General features: G+C 45.9%; 1 non-coding gene across 1 annotated transcript; it reads left to right on the forward strand.

Moving 5' to 3' along the window:
• Nucleotides 1-8821: 8821 nt before the first annotated feature.
• On the forward strand, nt 8822-8893 carry trnad-guc (transfer RNA aspartic acid (anticodon GUC)). The gene has a single exon. It is a non-coding gene; the product is annotated as a tRNA-Asp (tRNA).
• The last annotated feature ends 7488 nt before the right edge of the window (nt 8894-16381 follow it).

The raw sequence follows: 16381 nt of genomic DNA on the forward strand, positions 1-16381 counted from the left end.
GTCCTACTTTCTATAATCCTTGCAAGTCATCAAATATTCAGGTTCAATGCTGGCATATTCCAGCAAACTGGAGCTCGAAATGGTGACGAAATGATTATACGTCATTGAACCCTATAAGGAAATTCTCTTTTCATCTCCTCCATCTTGCTCTCCATAGGTGAGAGAAAGCTTGGTAGCAAAGGGCAGCTGCCCGTAGAGGCTCCCAGGAACCTGGGGGTTAAGGGCCTTGTTCAAGGACCCACAAGTGTGCTGAAGCCAGGCTTGAACCGGCGACCTTCTGATCAATATTAAGTAATTATTTGCAGTTAAATACAGTTCAATTCAGTTTAATAGTCAACCGGTTTCAATATTAGTTAGGCATCATTAATCCAGGATATGTGTGACTCTGAGATTTATGGTGAAAGATGGATGGGCAGATGGACGAAAGAACGAAATAACGAGGTTAGATTTTCACAAAGAGCAGTCCCCAGCATTTTTGTCAGAATTAACATGAAATAGATCCCCCCCCCCACCAATCAGAGGCACAGTATACAGAATACCCAGAGATATCCCCCAGTTAGGGACTAATGTGGACTGGTGTCGAACCAGTGGTCCCCCAGCTATGCTGGGACTGAGGCTGAATCACAGGTGTTGGGGGGGGGTAGGTGGGGGAGGCTGTTATCCAACCTTTCCAGGCAGATGGAGGACTTGACCCTCGAGCGGCCCAGGGATTTCCTGATGTGTTCAATCTGGTGTCGGGAGCCATGAAAAATCACACGGGGAATATAAGAGTCAGAAAAAACACATCCAATCCCTGATAAGAGCCATGCTGTTGTACCTTTAAACAGAATTTGTCAATATCTGAGAGCCAACAAAAGAAAACGACAACACAGATGTAGATCCTTCCGAAGCAATTTTCTTATGACAGCATTCTTAAGAGCCCACTTAATCACCCTCTTTGGTTGTTCTTGGCAACCATCCCATCAGCTGAAATAGGTTCACTCTAAATTCTTTCAGGCTTACCTCTCTTTTGTAGTAGTCCGCGTTCTGTTCTGTAAAGAAGGAAGAAACAAAACCGTCTCTAAACATGATATAAGCCACATGTTTATGGGAGTTTTACTTGCGCAAAAATGTTCTGAGGGCACAAGGTTCATTGGTTCAGAGAGATAACCAATCAGACTGTAGAAGTGGTGGATACAGGCAACTAGAGGAGGGGGGGGGGTCAACCAATCAGATGTCTTGTTCCTGCGACCCACCTCCTCTACAATCTAATTGGTTATCTCTCTGAACCAATCATTTTTCCTTCTGCCCTCAGAACATTTTTGTGAGGGTAAAACTCCCACGAGCGAATCACATGCAAGGAATCAGACAGTAGGAATTCTGCTCACACTCAGCTCCTGGCTTTACTAAGCAGACATCCAGTCTAGAAACCATGAATAATATAGCACTATTACGAGTATGTATTGTGGGACTGCTGACGTACTTACGTTAGCATGGAAAACGAGAGCAGGAAGTGAGGAAGAAGTGAGACAGAAAGATGAGCACAACGAAGTGCTGTCACACTCACACACGAGCTTCCCTCGGATGCCCTCCCACCAAAAACACTGATTATCACTTCACTTCCTTGGGTAATTTGGGGGCCCAAGGCAACAGCCTATTCTGCCTATAGCTGCCATATATATATAGATATTAATATACATATTTTTTCTTCATGACTTTGATCTTATCTAGGCCCCGAGCGGCTCTCTTGTTTGCCCGGATCCGGTCCTGTGACTGACAGAGGCGATAAACAGCAGGTACTGGCATTACGGAAAAAATGTATATGCTTAATAAAAAGCTCAGACCAGCTGGACTCGGGAGTTGTGCCGGTTCCTTCGCTCAGGGCCTTGTTCTTGAACGCTGAATGTTCCCGGCTGCAGAAAATCAGAGGGTGAGAAATCCTTAGCTGAACTTCAGATGAAGAGTGAGCTCGTTTCTCTCAAGCAGACTGACGCCGGTCTAACGCTGCATTAATACCCCTTAGCACTACTGGTCACATTTCCCATGATGCCACTGGGTACAGCCCATGGCGACACTGCCCAGTAGGGGACAGTGTGACAGCTTTCCAAAAGGACCATTCGGTCCCTGGAGGGCCAGTCGGTGACACAGTATCCATGATCAGGACTGGGGTACCCTGCTTTACAGAATAAACTAACCAAATGTCGATACTGAATGCAATCTGATTTAACATGGTTTCCTTAAATCCCAATTAAAGTGCTTCAGATCAGCTCAGGACTTAACAGCAGAGAGACTATTTGGCAAATTATTACGCTGCTATTTGCAATTACATCCATTATCTCTCCGCTAACATGCAGCATTAAGCCTGAGCCGCAGGAATAGAGGTCAGATAATGGATCCGGTATTCCGGAGGTGGGATCCTCTTCCAGCTCGTTTAAAAGGCCCAACAAGTGGGGGGGGTGGTGGGGGGGGAGACGCAAACACAGCATGTCTGCATTTTAGCTTCAGGCCGTCTCCCAGTCCCTTCGCACTCCTCTCTCCCAGATCCAAGCATCACCAGTCTTAGCGATGCGTCTCGTGTTTCTCGGGCAAAGAGAAAGGAGGCAGGAAGCGGCCATTTTGTCATTTGCTGGTTTTAATCCCCCCCCCCCCCCCAGCTTCCCCCGTCCACCTGGCCGTACCAGAGTGCAGAGCGTCCCTGCCTTTTAAACACGAGCAGCACCTGACTGGGGGGCCCTACGCTGCGTGGTTTTTTGGCTCAACTGTGTTTCCGTCTAATTGGCGTCAAAACGGTGGGTTTCATCAATGAAGGTGGTGTGTGGCTGAGCGGGTTGGCAGTCGCCGCCTATGACTGGAAGGTTGCCGGTTTAAATCCCACAGTCAGCAGAGTGACATCACCACTGGACCCCTGAGAGAAGTCCCTAAACCCCCAACTGCTCTAGTCTCAATAAAAGGTACATCTGCAAAATAAGCTGAATTTAGGATGTGATCCGCAGCTGCGTGGCTGCCATTCCCACCTCCTGATGCCGCCCCGGATGGGGATAATGGCCCACATAAACGCTGATGCTTATTAGCCCTGAGAGATGCTGCGCACCCAGCAGAAAGGGGCCCTAGTGACGGCCGGGATTAAGCCAGATACACACCACACTCTGCTCCTGTCCCACACTTTCATTCTCCACTCTCCTGTGTTATTCATGAACTCCAAATTACACTCAGCGAGGGTGCAGTTGCTCATTCCCGCAGCCTGTTGTCCTGTCTGTCTTCTGAAAGCTCTCGTCCCACAGAACATAGGCTTCTTCCCAGCTAAGTAAATATTTCATGATCACACTGAAGCAGTAGTGGGTTATCAGGCCTGAAGTGATATATTCCTCCCCCACAAAGTATGCATGGAGACACTCTGTGTGTCTTACTTAACGAAGATAAAACTCCCCCCCCCCCCCCCCCCCCCCGTGAATTTTGCTGAGCTCAATGCTCTGGAGATGACGGAGATCGAAAATTATACCGGAAATGTTCCATATGTCCTTACAGATGTTTCCTTTGCCTTCCTTCATTGAACAAACCCGTTGTCGTGGGAGAGAACTGCACAACCCCCCAGCTCTCTGTGGGGGAATGGGACCCTGCCTATGCCTTCCTGCCAATCCTGCCAAGTTTCCCCTGTAAGTTGAAGGATCTCCTAACAGGCCTGCATGTAGATTAATGTCATACCCAGGACAAAGCAATTGCAGGTTAAGGCCCTTGCTGAAAGGCCCAACGGAGTAGAATCACTCTGGGCATTCACAGGATTTGAACCAACAACCTTCCACTTGCTTGCACAGATCCCTAGGCCCAGAGCCACCACTCTGCCCCACAACCTCAAAAAAATCCTAGAATCGCCCCCAGCCTGAGGCGATATTCGAGCTGCCAAGGTGCATTGAGTTCAGGTTTACCCAGTGTGTGCTTTACTCTAATCACAGCATACTGGGTTTTCGCCGGGGCAGATGTAGGGAGTCAGGGGTTTCGGGGGAGGTGCTTACTGGCGGTCTGTTGACGAGCCAGTAGGCCTGTTCCTGACATTCCAGCATGATGCGGTCCGCCTTGCGCCTCTGTTTGGCTGCCCTGGTAGGAGCAGAGCAGTCGATGGAGAGTCAGAAAGCATACTGGGTAATTAGCATATAGCGGTAATCACTGAACTGCAAGGTAGGGTTTTCATTTTTCTGTTTCCCTTTTTCACTTAGAAATGGATTTCCGACTCTAGTGTTTAGGCTGAGGTCTGATTTAACAGATAGGAGGGAAATTATGACCACACACCATGTTACTTTTTAATTTAGGTAACATCATCATCCTCTTAATACGAGATTTATTCATCCATTCTCATCTGTCCCCTTGTGTGCATTTATGAAATTGATTTCATAGCTCGATGCGACAGTATTCCCGGGCTGGGGTGGGGTTTACCTGAGCTGCTCCTTCGCCTGCATCACCACGAAGTCCCAGGTGTGGTTGATCCGTTTGTGCAACATGTTGTAGCTGTCCTGCGGAGACGATGTTTAAATGCGACATTGCCAGGTCGCACGGCTGGCTGCGTTGCTGCATGGGTTCACGTTATGACTCACAGGCCGAACCCCTCCCAGGATATCAGCTGGCAGTGTCGGATTCACAAACCCTCTTACTGATGAGAACCTAAAATGCGTTGACCCTGACGCAACATGGCGGCAAGTTGGTGGATGTCTATGTGCGATCCTACTATGTGCATAATTGGTGGGAGGTTTTCTTACACAAAAATGTTCTGAGGGCAGAAGGAAAATGATTGGTTCGGATAGATAACCAATCAGATTGCAGAGGAGGCAGGACCAAGACATCTGATTGGTTGCTCCTGCCTCCTCTAGTTGCTCGGATCCACCTCATGTACAATCTAATTGGTTATCTCTCTGAACCAATCATTTTTCCTTCTACCCTCATAATATTTTGTGTAAGTAAAACTCCATGAGCATTCAGCTATCACATGATCTCATCAAGCAATGCTTCAGACCAGCGAATAAGAATAGCATTGAAATGTACATAAATAAAAATTTTCTCTTACCTTTTCATAGTCTATCAGCTGCCCTTGCTTTCTGATATTCTTCTTAGTCAAATAAATCGCTTTAGAAGAGCAAAAGAAAGACATGGCAAGAAACTGTGTTTTTCTATTATTCTAGTAAAGGGAAGTAATGATGTAATAGGCGAGCACATGATTAATAATTGGTAATCACCGTAATCTAGCTCGGAGGCTGGCCACTGCTGAGAGCTCCAGAAGTACGGAGTCTAGCAAAAAGGAGATGCTGTCATTTGAAACTATTCAGAAGCAGCGTGACAAAGGTGCTTTGTGATTTAACATGTCAGGGACAAGGCGGGTGGAAGGCATTTTGCTACTTTAACTGGCATTGGTTCTCATACATCAGTGTTTCCCAATCCGGTCCTCGGCGACACACAGATGATCCACGTTTTTGCTCCCTCCCAGCTCCCTACCAGACAGTCTACGTTTTTGCACCCTCTCAGCTCTGGAGCCCGGACCAGATTGAGAAATACTGTCCTACACGGTAATTCCGCAGTCTCTCCAACGAATAGTTTCGATATGCGTGCCCCCCCACATGGCCACCACCCTCTCGCGCTGCCCTCCATCTGAAGAAACCGTGGTTTTAGGTTACCTGGAAGCGATACGGCGTCTCGTCGGGCCGCAGGACGAGCGTCCTGGGGTCCTTTAGGGGGTAAATGTAGCCGTGCTTCACGATCAGATTCCCCACATGAAGTGCCTCTGAAAACACACAAAGTGGTCACTCATTTCCACGTAAACTACTCAAAGCTCAAACAAATCCACTACTCGTAGCCCAGATTTAGGCATAGTAATTCTCTAAATTTTTGTCAGTGGAATACAGTAGAACACACGATAACTAGAAACTGAGTAGGCATATTATATTTTATTTTACGGTATAGCAAGTAACTGGAAAAAACGTTGACATGGTGCACAGAATAAGCCGCGGGGATGGTGCATTCCTCATCGGAACTATAATTAATTACGAGTAATTGGGACTTTCCACTTTCCGGCTGCCTCCGCGGCCATTGGCAGTCAGGCGCTCCCGGGGGTTTCAGACCGGCGCAGCAACAGCGCTGCTAGGGGGAAGCCTAGTGTTTACAGGGAGGGGTAACTGCTTACCGGGGCAACAGGTTTTTTGCCCATTCAAGTCTGTTAATGCATCTGCCATCTACTGCCTAAAAGTCCCCTCCTTTCCATTCCGACTTCTTTTCCAATCTGGGCTGTAAATCAGGGAAATCTGCTCCCTTGCTATTTAAAACCTCATCTGCATCGCCCGGGAATTCAGGACAACAGCGTCTTGCAGAAGTGCATAATGAGGGAGACGGATAGCGATATTTCTCCAGGCATGACTGACTGCCTCTGGCTATCAGCGAAGTTTGCATCGGGACTATCAAACCGTACAGCTCAGCATGCGTAGCGGCGCGACTCGGGACTGGCCTACAGATTATTTGTACTAATAGCCTCTCAGCAGAAAGATAAATAATTCAGCAGATAAATTGACGCCAGGGGAAGAAAATCCCAAAAGCTTCAGGCGAATGGGGTGTCTATGTTATGGACAAGCTCAATTCTGACATTTATTAATTCACAGGCTCAGCAATATCAATGGAACAGAACATGCTTCTGTCAGACACGTGAATTGCATATGCTTACACATAAATGCAGCTAGGCTAATCTGTTGTATGGATGACAAATTCTATTACTTCATTTGTATTTATTATTCAAAAGACTCGTTTATTTCTGTTATTTTATTACAAAAAAAAAAAAACCTGATGACGTCTTTCGCCAGCAGGGGCGCCATCGTCGTCACGAAGGGAAAAAAACAATCGATTAACCTCACATAAGAGCACCAGGTAACGCTTCCCTACATACTTCTCGGCCCTACCTTCTTCCATGATGGAGTACTTCTGAATTAGCCACTCCACGATATCATTTCCTGGGAAGGCATAGCGAGGAAGGCATCTAGTTAGAGTCGAGAAATGCATTAAGCCGTCATAAATCAAAAACGCTGAACTCGATAAATAAATTACATAAATAAATATGAGCGCAAGGAGATCGATGACAGTCTTAATGCACAGGATTCCCGAAGACCGCCGATGTATGGGCTTTCCTGTGAAGGGCTTAAATGACCATTAGGACCCGGCCCCCGGGACACTGCACGGCCGGGTGTAAGACAACCCGGGCGGCACGAAAAATTATTTTTAAAAAGTAAAATATGTATCGTGCACCTGTCATCGCATGTGGAATCACTGTGATTAACAGTCTTTGATTCTTCATCTTTATCCCCATGTCGGGATCTTGCATCGCCACAATGACTTGTTCAATCTGGGATAAGAAGAATAGTCAAAATCGTGAAATCAAGGTGACGACAGACATAGTGAAAACGTTCAACCTAGTAATATAATAATTGCTTAATGTGTGATTTGATATGTAATCGTTATATTCATCATTAAATCACCGGAGAGACACACTCATATATTTAGGCATATATATAAGTAAACTACAAGGTTTTTCCTCTGACTATCTTAACTGCACGTCAAAGACGTTATCGGATATTCCCGACTACAGACTTTCGGTTTGATCATTTATTCGCGTTATTAATTCGGCTCCTGATTACATTAAACTAAACATGCTCAGATTGTTACAACCTTTGCTTGTCGGTTATTTTTGGGATCTTTCTGGATGGGCTCAAGGCGGGGTCTGTAAGCACAAGCAAACTGCCAGCACTTTTGTTTTACATGAAAATAGTTTGATGTCGGCCTATTGCGTTATTGTCTGGCTATAATTTGGAGGCAATATTAAACAATAGGCCCATATATTGTAAATATACATGTTGTGTTGTTTTGTTGTTATCACAAACGTATAGCCTGATCATAAATTTCATGGATACCTGGATGTTGTATGTTCCATTATATTTATGAATGAATGATTTATGTGAAGTCTGGCTTAGATTCGAGAATTAATCATATAGATTAAAAAAAGTTTTCATTTAAAACTTATCTCATATAATAAAATCCTCGTCCGAACGAACATATGTCAGAATGAAAAAACATTTAAATTATTTTTGTGATGCATCAGTATCAATAGCTACAACGTCATAACAGATATAGATATAATGCGGTTCATACTTTTGAAGTTGATGCGTATCTCCCGAAAAAAATCAACTCCAGAAGAGTCCGCGTCTGTAAATGCCTGAACTTCGGAATCGATCCTACCTTTGTTAGGCGCGGCATCTGTGTCTTGCAGCTGTTCCCTTGGATAAAGATGTTAATTGTCATGCTTACAGCATCTCGATCTCCGGCGTTTGTGAAGTTGGGATTGATGCTGTCCTGTGTTTTTTTTTTCCTTCCACACTTAAGCTCTGCTTGTTACTGCCCCATAGCGGAGCGCAAGTGAAACGGACTACCGGAGATTTGCACTGTTTTTCTGTTAGTGTGTATAATCAAAATATGACTCAGTTTGGCCAGTTAGAAAAATATGATAATAGAAAAGTATTCTTTTCCTCTCACTTTTTTTTCTTGATTTAATTACCGACTTCACGTACTTACACTGTGTCCCGTTGCACGATGTAATATTGCGAAACTATGATTTTGTGGCAGTGTTTTGTAAAGGAATTTTCCGTTTAATCATCGTCTTAGTATAAAGCTATATGGTTGTTCTGGTATCAGTGGACGTACATTATGTATTTTTTCTTCTCTTGAGCACCATGGTCATGACATGAAGCTCAGTCATTGATTACTCGCAAATGTTAGTAGTCATCCGCTGTTTATCTTGAAGATGTAAAAGTAGTGCGCGTACATCTCCTCGTTAGTATAGTGGTGAGTATCCCCGCCTGTCACGCGGGAGACCGGGGTTCGATTCCCCGACGGGGAGAGTCTGCATCTTTTTGCCTCGGTCTCAAAAGGCACCAAGCTAGAACCGGCCCCGTGTTAGTGGAAACGGGGCTTGTGACTTGTACTCATGCATAATATTCTGCGGGTCGCTCAGCAGCGCAGCATATGAAACTAGACTCGGATTGTAAGTGTGTGGTTTTGATAATTGATGTATGGATGGATGGATCCTTAATAAGAGATATAAACAATAAGGTCCAGTCGCCAACTAATCATGTAAAATACGTCATAAACTCATGGTTGTTAAACCCAGAATAAAAATGAAGACGTATAACTAGGAAAGTCAACTTGCACATTTCAATTTTGGTTCGATATAATCACGTTGTCCTTAACCCTCCAGTGCAGGAGGGGACGGTAATGCGCATCGAATGTTTCCGAACCTGTGTGTGATACAACCGAGGAAGAGCCGATGACTTCGGGGGAGGAGGGGCAGGCGACTCGGAAGAAAAAGCAGCAGAACCCAATGCAGCCTGTAGCCCATTCAAAGGCCTACTGTTGGACCTCTGCTTATTTTGCAATACGTCTTTAGTACGGACTGAAAAATGTCCGATTTCGATGAGTTTGAGAAGCAGTTAAGCGAAAATCGGCAAGGTAAGTTTGGCTTTGAAGATCGGTGTATGCTCCCTGTTTTAGGGTAATAAAGTGGCCGGCGTGTCCTAGCGCCGAGGATGGTGCGGAGGGCACTTCTGCTGGTTCCGAAAAGAAAAGCGCGGCTGGGAAATCGGTGCCTTTTATCCGAGCGCTCGCCGATTCTGAAACCTGCCCGATTCTTCTTCTCCCAGCTGCCGCAGGATCCCCGAAAACTGACCGCTTTGGTAAATCAGTGACATTCTTTGCTTGGCATTGTTATAGAGATCGCTAGGCCTGCATCCATCAGTGCCCGGCGTACATAACATGGACATTTCAATGAAACGTTATTGGGGTGCACTCGATGTGAAAGCCTGCGGTTTTATTTATTTAATTATTTACCATTATACACTTGGATCATAAATTGCGACCCGCGTATTTTCATTCGCAGTAACACACTATGCATGGATGTTTGTTGCAAGCGTTATATTTTCAAGATCACGTTTAAAGTTTTATGCAAATAAAAACGACCGCGACCACTTGATTTAAAGTCCGCACTTAATAACAGTGTTAGTTACTTGGTTTTTAAATACTACGACGAGTTTTCTATATAATGATATGATTTTGTCTCTTTCCGATGCACAATAGCCTTTCCCTTGGGTCCGAAATGCTGGCCCTGTCATCCGTACAGAATAAGTCTTTCTCACACGATCGCCGTTTCTTCATGATGTATAGACTCTAAAAATCAGCCGCGTTCCCTGGAATCATAACAACTGCTTTTAGGTCGTTATTGCAAAGTCTTGCACCTGTATCTACCTTTACAGCGGATAGCAGTAACTAACAATGATGTACAGTTATATAACAATACACATATAACTTCATTAAAGTGCAGAGAATCCAGTAAACTGAATAAACTTAAGCCATACTAACGCAACTGAAATATACAACATGCGTTACAACGGAGTCGAAAGTAGGATTGATTTATGTACCTATCAAATGGCAATCTTGTCATATCAGCTCCTTATCACTAAATCACTAAAATGTCATTCGAAACGACCTGATTCGGCTAGACGAGCACTAAGTGCCGCCGTGTTTGATAAACTAGCAGTTCCAGTCATTCATATCTGCGCTCTGACTATGCCTGCGATTGCGGTAATTGGTTATTACCGATTTACGTAAGATGCATTGGCCGCTCCGTGTCTGTACTTTTGCAGCGGTGCATTACCGTAACGCTGTTATAACTGATGCATGAAGCTGATTCCTCGAGCAGCACCTGCGTTTAAATGCTTCACTGAAAACTGCACCTTCAGGGATTTATTTAAGCTTCTATATGAAGGACCTGCTGGGATAGAAAGGTGATATTTTATTGCTAGTTTAATAAAGTGCTGTCTGTCAGATTGAAACGATATTAATTACCCATCCATCGTCCAACCAGTTATCTTAGTCAGGCTCCCCTGGAGCCTATTCCAGGCAAATTCCCCATACAGAGAGCAGAGGCAAAATTCAGGCCTCCAGACTCGGAGGCGTGAGGCAACTGTACTCACCACTGTGCTCCTATATCATTAATTAGTCTGGTTATGTTTTTATTGTTTCACAACAGACTGACATTCAAGGGGATGTCCTTGTGCCCTTGAAATTATTAGCCATTGAGAGATGGGTGTGTTTGTTTCAGGAGGGTGTGATTGAATATGTGAATTGAATGGAGGTGCTTCATTCTGGTGAGGAAACTGGGGAGTTAGACCCCGTACCACATCTTGGTCTCCGTAAGTGACTTTTAAGGCATAGCGCTGGGTCAGTCAGCATCCAGCACCCCAGGGAAGTTGGTAATATGATTACTCTGTGACTCATGGGCTTCAAACCCACAACCATCCGGACACACATTCATAATCCCTCTGAGTTACACATCTTGGATTTATCGAAATGGATGGTAGGGGGGCAGTCATGTCGCTCCGCCCACCGTCTCACTGGTACCACGGTGTCGTCCCCCAGAGCGGGAGAAGGAGCGACACAAGAAGCGTAGCCGCAGCCGGTCTCTGAGCCGTGGCGAGAAGCACCGCCGCTGGAGCAAGGACTCCAGGGGGCGGAGTCACGAGAAGCGCAGCAGCAGCCGCGACCGCAAGGGTCGTGACCGACGGAGCAGCTCACGCGAGCACAAGAAGCACAGGTACCCCCCCTCACGGTCCCGGTTACAGGCACTGAAGCTGATATCTAGCATGGTTTGAGGCCTCTTAACAAGTTTCTTTCACAATCAACCAATTGGTTTCTTCGTGGTGGGAAGGGGGACTGTACCCATATTAAATTTTAACTGGCGTTTATAAGTAGCCCCCGCCATAGCGATGGGACCTCAAAGCCAGCCTAAAAAGTGGCGCATGGTCACACCCTCATGACCTTAAACTGCCTGCGATCCAAAGTTAAATGTAAACATTCTGCCATCTGTTTGTTTTTGCCAGATTCTGAGTGTTTACACTGTATTGTTTGGGGAAAACAACCTTCTGTTTTGTGTTTGGGCAGCTACTCTCCTCGGAGAAGCCGTAAGAAAAGGACATACAAGTACTGGGATGTTCCCCCTCCGGGATTCGAGCACATCACCCCCATGCAGTACAAGGCAATGCAAGGTTTGGATGCGACGCTTCCATGTGTGCTAGTTCAGTATTGCAAGGTTATGGTATATTGGTTGCAATGAAAGCATTTATTCTGGAGTGCCCTCCTCCCCCCTGCTGGTCAAAGAGGGAATAACACTTGGGATGATTTCAGACAGTGTGAAGAGAGCTTAAACCTAGGGGTTAGAAGCAAATGAAGGCGACGATCCGGATGTTCTGGCCGTCCCTGGTTGGGGTCTTGAAGCCCTTTCTCCTCCCCACAGCTGCAGGGCAGATCCCCACGATAGCTTTACTGGCAACATCCACCACCAGCGGCGTGGCAGTGACGCCCACCCAGGTGCCGATGGTCGGCAGCCAGATGACCCGGCAGGCCAGGCGGCTTTATGTCGGCAACATCCCCTTCGGCCTGACGGAGGTGAGTCCAGGCAAAGTCCCGCGTTGCCTTCTGTCATGCATACTGGTGTCATGTGTAGCTCAGTGAGTTAGGACACTGAGCCGGTCACAAGAAGGTTGTTGGTTCAAATCCCTTGGGCAGCAGAGTGATTTCACCATTGGGCCCCCGAGCGCAGCCCTTAAGCACTATTTGCTCTAGGAACTGTCTGGTCCTGCTTCTTCAATGAAATGTATGTTGCTTTGGATGAAAGTGTCCGCAAAATAAATAGATAAATGTACTAGACTTGTCAGTCATTTTTTTTCTCGTTTGCCTGTTTTGATGTCTTCAGACGTCTGCCTGTCTTCATTCAGTGTGTCTGCCTGTCTTTTTAGGAGGCCATGGCGGATTTCTTCAATACCCAGATGCGATTGGCTGGCTTATGTCAAGGTCCCACCAATCCCGTCCTCGCTGTTCAGATAAACCAGGACAAGAACTTTGCCTTCCTTGAAGTAAGAGTCTTTCCTGCCTAATGGCTGCTGTGTCCAGGCGGAGACCGCAGCCTTCCCTGATTAACGACGTTCTTCGTTCTGCCCTAGTTTCGGTCCGTGGATGAGACCACGCAGGCAATGGCCTTCGACGGCATCATTTTCCAGGGTCAGTCGTTAAAAATCAGGCGGCCCCACGACTATCGCCCCCTGCCTGGCATCTCAGAGCAGCCCGCCTTCCACGTACCAGGTCCGTTTTGCTTGTCGCCGTCATAACCTTAATCTTTATTTACCTTTGAAGAGCCGATCGGCAAGGCCAGTTTTTTGTACTCGTTACGGACTGACTGTCCTTCGCAAGCTGCGGATGTCTTGTCATATAAAGAGGGAGACTTTCACTTTTATTTACTTAATGTTGTAAATATTTAGCAGACAGTTTTATCCAAAGTGAAGAATGTTTTTTTTTTTTTTTTTTTTTGAGAAATCAGGGTCAGCCTGTCCCTAGAGCAAACTCGCCGGCCCAGTGGTGTGATCACCAGTGATGTGAACCAGTGATCTTCTGATGATAACGCTGGCATCCTAACCAGCTGAGCCACACACACACACACACAGCTCAGTCACTCACTTCTTACTGTTAACATAGGGGTGTTGTGTGGCTCTGTGATGTTTGCCCATGAAAAGAAGGTTGCTGGTTGGCAGGGTTGGCAGAGTGATTTCACCACTGGGCCCTTGAGCAAGGACCCTAACCCCCAAATTGTTCTAGGGTTGCTGGCTCCTATTCTAGTTAAAAATTCTGGACACACCTACTGAAAATGACTTGTTTTTCAGCAAGATAATGACCCAAAGCCCACCTTGAAGGTTATGCAAGTAGCTTATTACCTTGTGAACTAGGAAAGAGATGGTCCCCACAGCCCCCCAACCTAAACTCTATAGAGCTGGTTTGGGATCAGTTGGATGAGAGTAAGAGTAAGGTAGCCAGCTTGCGCGCAGAACTTGTGGAAACTCGAGGACTGTTGGAGAAACGGTCCAGGTGGGTACATATGTTAGCTGGTTGAGTCCGCAATGCTGTCATCGAAGCCAATGGCTCCTATTTTGAAGAGACAAAAATTTTGTCTTTGCAGTACTTCATATGCATAACTTCCATGCCCAAAGGCCTTTTACTATAAGGTGAATAACAGCTAAAATAGAGACAAATGCATTAAGAGCAGGTGTGTCCATACTTTTGACTGGTGCTGCATGTGTCAGCATCTCCCATGGAGAGCAAGATGGGAGAGACAAAAAACAGTCGTCAAACTGCCCCAGTATTTAGGTATTTTTTTGCTGGAGTTACATTTATCTGATATTATATAGGAGATAACGACGTCATACTGATTTGAAGTTGGCTTATTTCACTCGCGCCGTTTGCTCGTGGTCATTATCCGGCATGTTGACGGTTTGCTGTGATCGGCCGGCTTTGGGCGCCGTGCCGCTCTGTCTGCAGGGGTCGTCTCCACCGTGGTTCCAGACTCGCCACACAAGCTCTTTGTCGGAGGCCTGCCCAACTATCTCAGTGACGATCAGGTACCCCGCCCTCAGTCTCTGTCGCCGGGGAGCCGACCCACAACCCTCCTGTGTTTCTGTCCCACTGCTGCACGTGGAACTCAAGCAGGCATGCACACACACGCACACGCACGCACGCACGCACGCGCACGCACATACATACATAAAATAAACACTCGTCTCTGTGTAACTGATTAGTAGGAAAAGAAAGCCTGTCAAAGTTACCTCACCGCTTAAAATTCATTACAAGATACTGGGGGGTCAAATGTCAGCATCATGTTTAAAGCTAGCTGCTGAAAATAGCCGCACATTTGAGGTTTTTTTTTTTTTTTTTTAAAGATATTCATGGGATTTATTAAACATTTATTAGACATGTAGGTAATGAGTTGACAGTTACATTACGCTCATTGTTTATCCAGCTGTAAATTATGAAGATATTGAGACCCCGCTAATGTAAAAGGTACGTTTCCCAAAACCTCATGTTATCGACTTGCATAGTTGGAACCATTCAGTTGTTATCTAATGTTGTTAGCAAATAACCTTATTAGCAACAAAGGCTTTGGGAAACGTGCCTTACAGCTGGCGGCTTGCCAAACCAGTCACGTAGCCAGTCCCTGTGCTGCCTGTTGCTGGGTACCCTGGAATATTTGTATATCGGGTTAATTGCTGAGTGTTAGTCGGATGAATCAGCCGCGTCGTTTTGCTGCATGAAAATTTAAAATCGAGTCATCTGCGCGTCACCTAACTGACGAATACCTCCACATTGCCGTACACCTGTGTTTGCCCAATCCCAGTCCTCGGGGAACCGCCGACTGTCCACATTTTCGCTCCCTCCTAGCTCCCAGCCAATCAGGAACACCGAATACCTGGTACAGGTGTGCTGAGAGGAAGCAAAAACGTGGACTGACCGGGGGGGTACCCCCGAGGACTGGGCTGGGAAACACTACCATAGACTGTGCTTGAAATGTGGGGGAGATCGACCAAGTCCCCAAACGCTTCAGTATTCGCAGACGTGCCGTGTCTCACGTCCATGTCCGCACACTGAGAACGATGACTTCACATCCCGTTAACAGCGATGGGGAGCTGCGGAAGAATCGTTCCCTACATTGCTGTGTCGCTCGAAAGGCAGAAAATACTTCGGACCTTTTTCCCGGTGAACGATTATCAGCTTCACTGGAGTTTTCACATCGTGCCCCATGCCCTATTCTGTTATGACGTCAGTGATGGATAATATTACCATAACAACATGCACAGATGAGGTCGTCTTACTCTGAAAGTGTTGAAAGGGTCACATTTTAGACATTTTCTACTTCTCATTAGCATCTTTTATGATTTTTTTTTTTTCTTCCTATATCGCCACCCCACTGAAATCGGCCCATTATAGACATAATCCATACAGGCATTTAATAGTTTACCTATTTATTTTGCAAAAGTTAATCGCAAAACGTTTTGCGTCCACCCCTGCATTGTAACATTTTGAGCTCCGGTGTCCCACTCACTTTAGCCTAAACTGTTAAAAATGGCAAGACTCAGCCCACAAGATAGTGATCGCGGTTTCAGTGAAAGGTAAGTGAGAAGTGCAGTCAGTTTGTTTTTCTTTGATTTTTTTCCTCCTTTTCGGATTGTCATCGTAATCTTTCTTATCCAGTGTAAGTCACATGTAATCCAAGTCAAGAGGAAGGCTGTACCAAAGCAGCACTGGGGGGAGAGAGTTTGAATCCAGCAGAACTGTTAATGTATTTCACGTCAAAGCCAGTAAATGTGCCATAGACAGGTGAAATGGAAACCGCTGCTTGTATCCTGGTGTTTACATTTTTTTTGCAGTCCCTGCTACCGCTTTGATACTTACAGCTCTTTCATTTTTGTTCCCCACTTTGTCCCCAGCTAGGGGCCTGTAAGATCGTTAAGTC

Source organism: Brienomyrus brachyistius, unplaced genomic scaffold (genome assembly GCF_023856365.1).
Source record: "Brienomyrus brachyistius isolate T26 unplaced genomic scaffold, BBRACH_0.4 scaffold539, whole genome shotgun sequence".
Classification (NCBI taxonomy): domain Eukaryota; kingdom Metazoa; phylum Chordata; class Actinopteri; order Osteoglossiformes; family Mormyridae; genus Brienomyrus; species Brienomyrus brachyistius.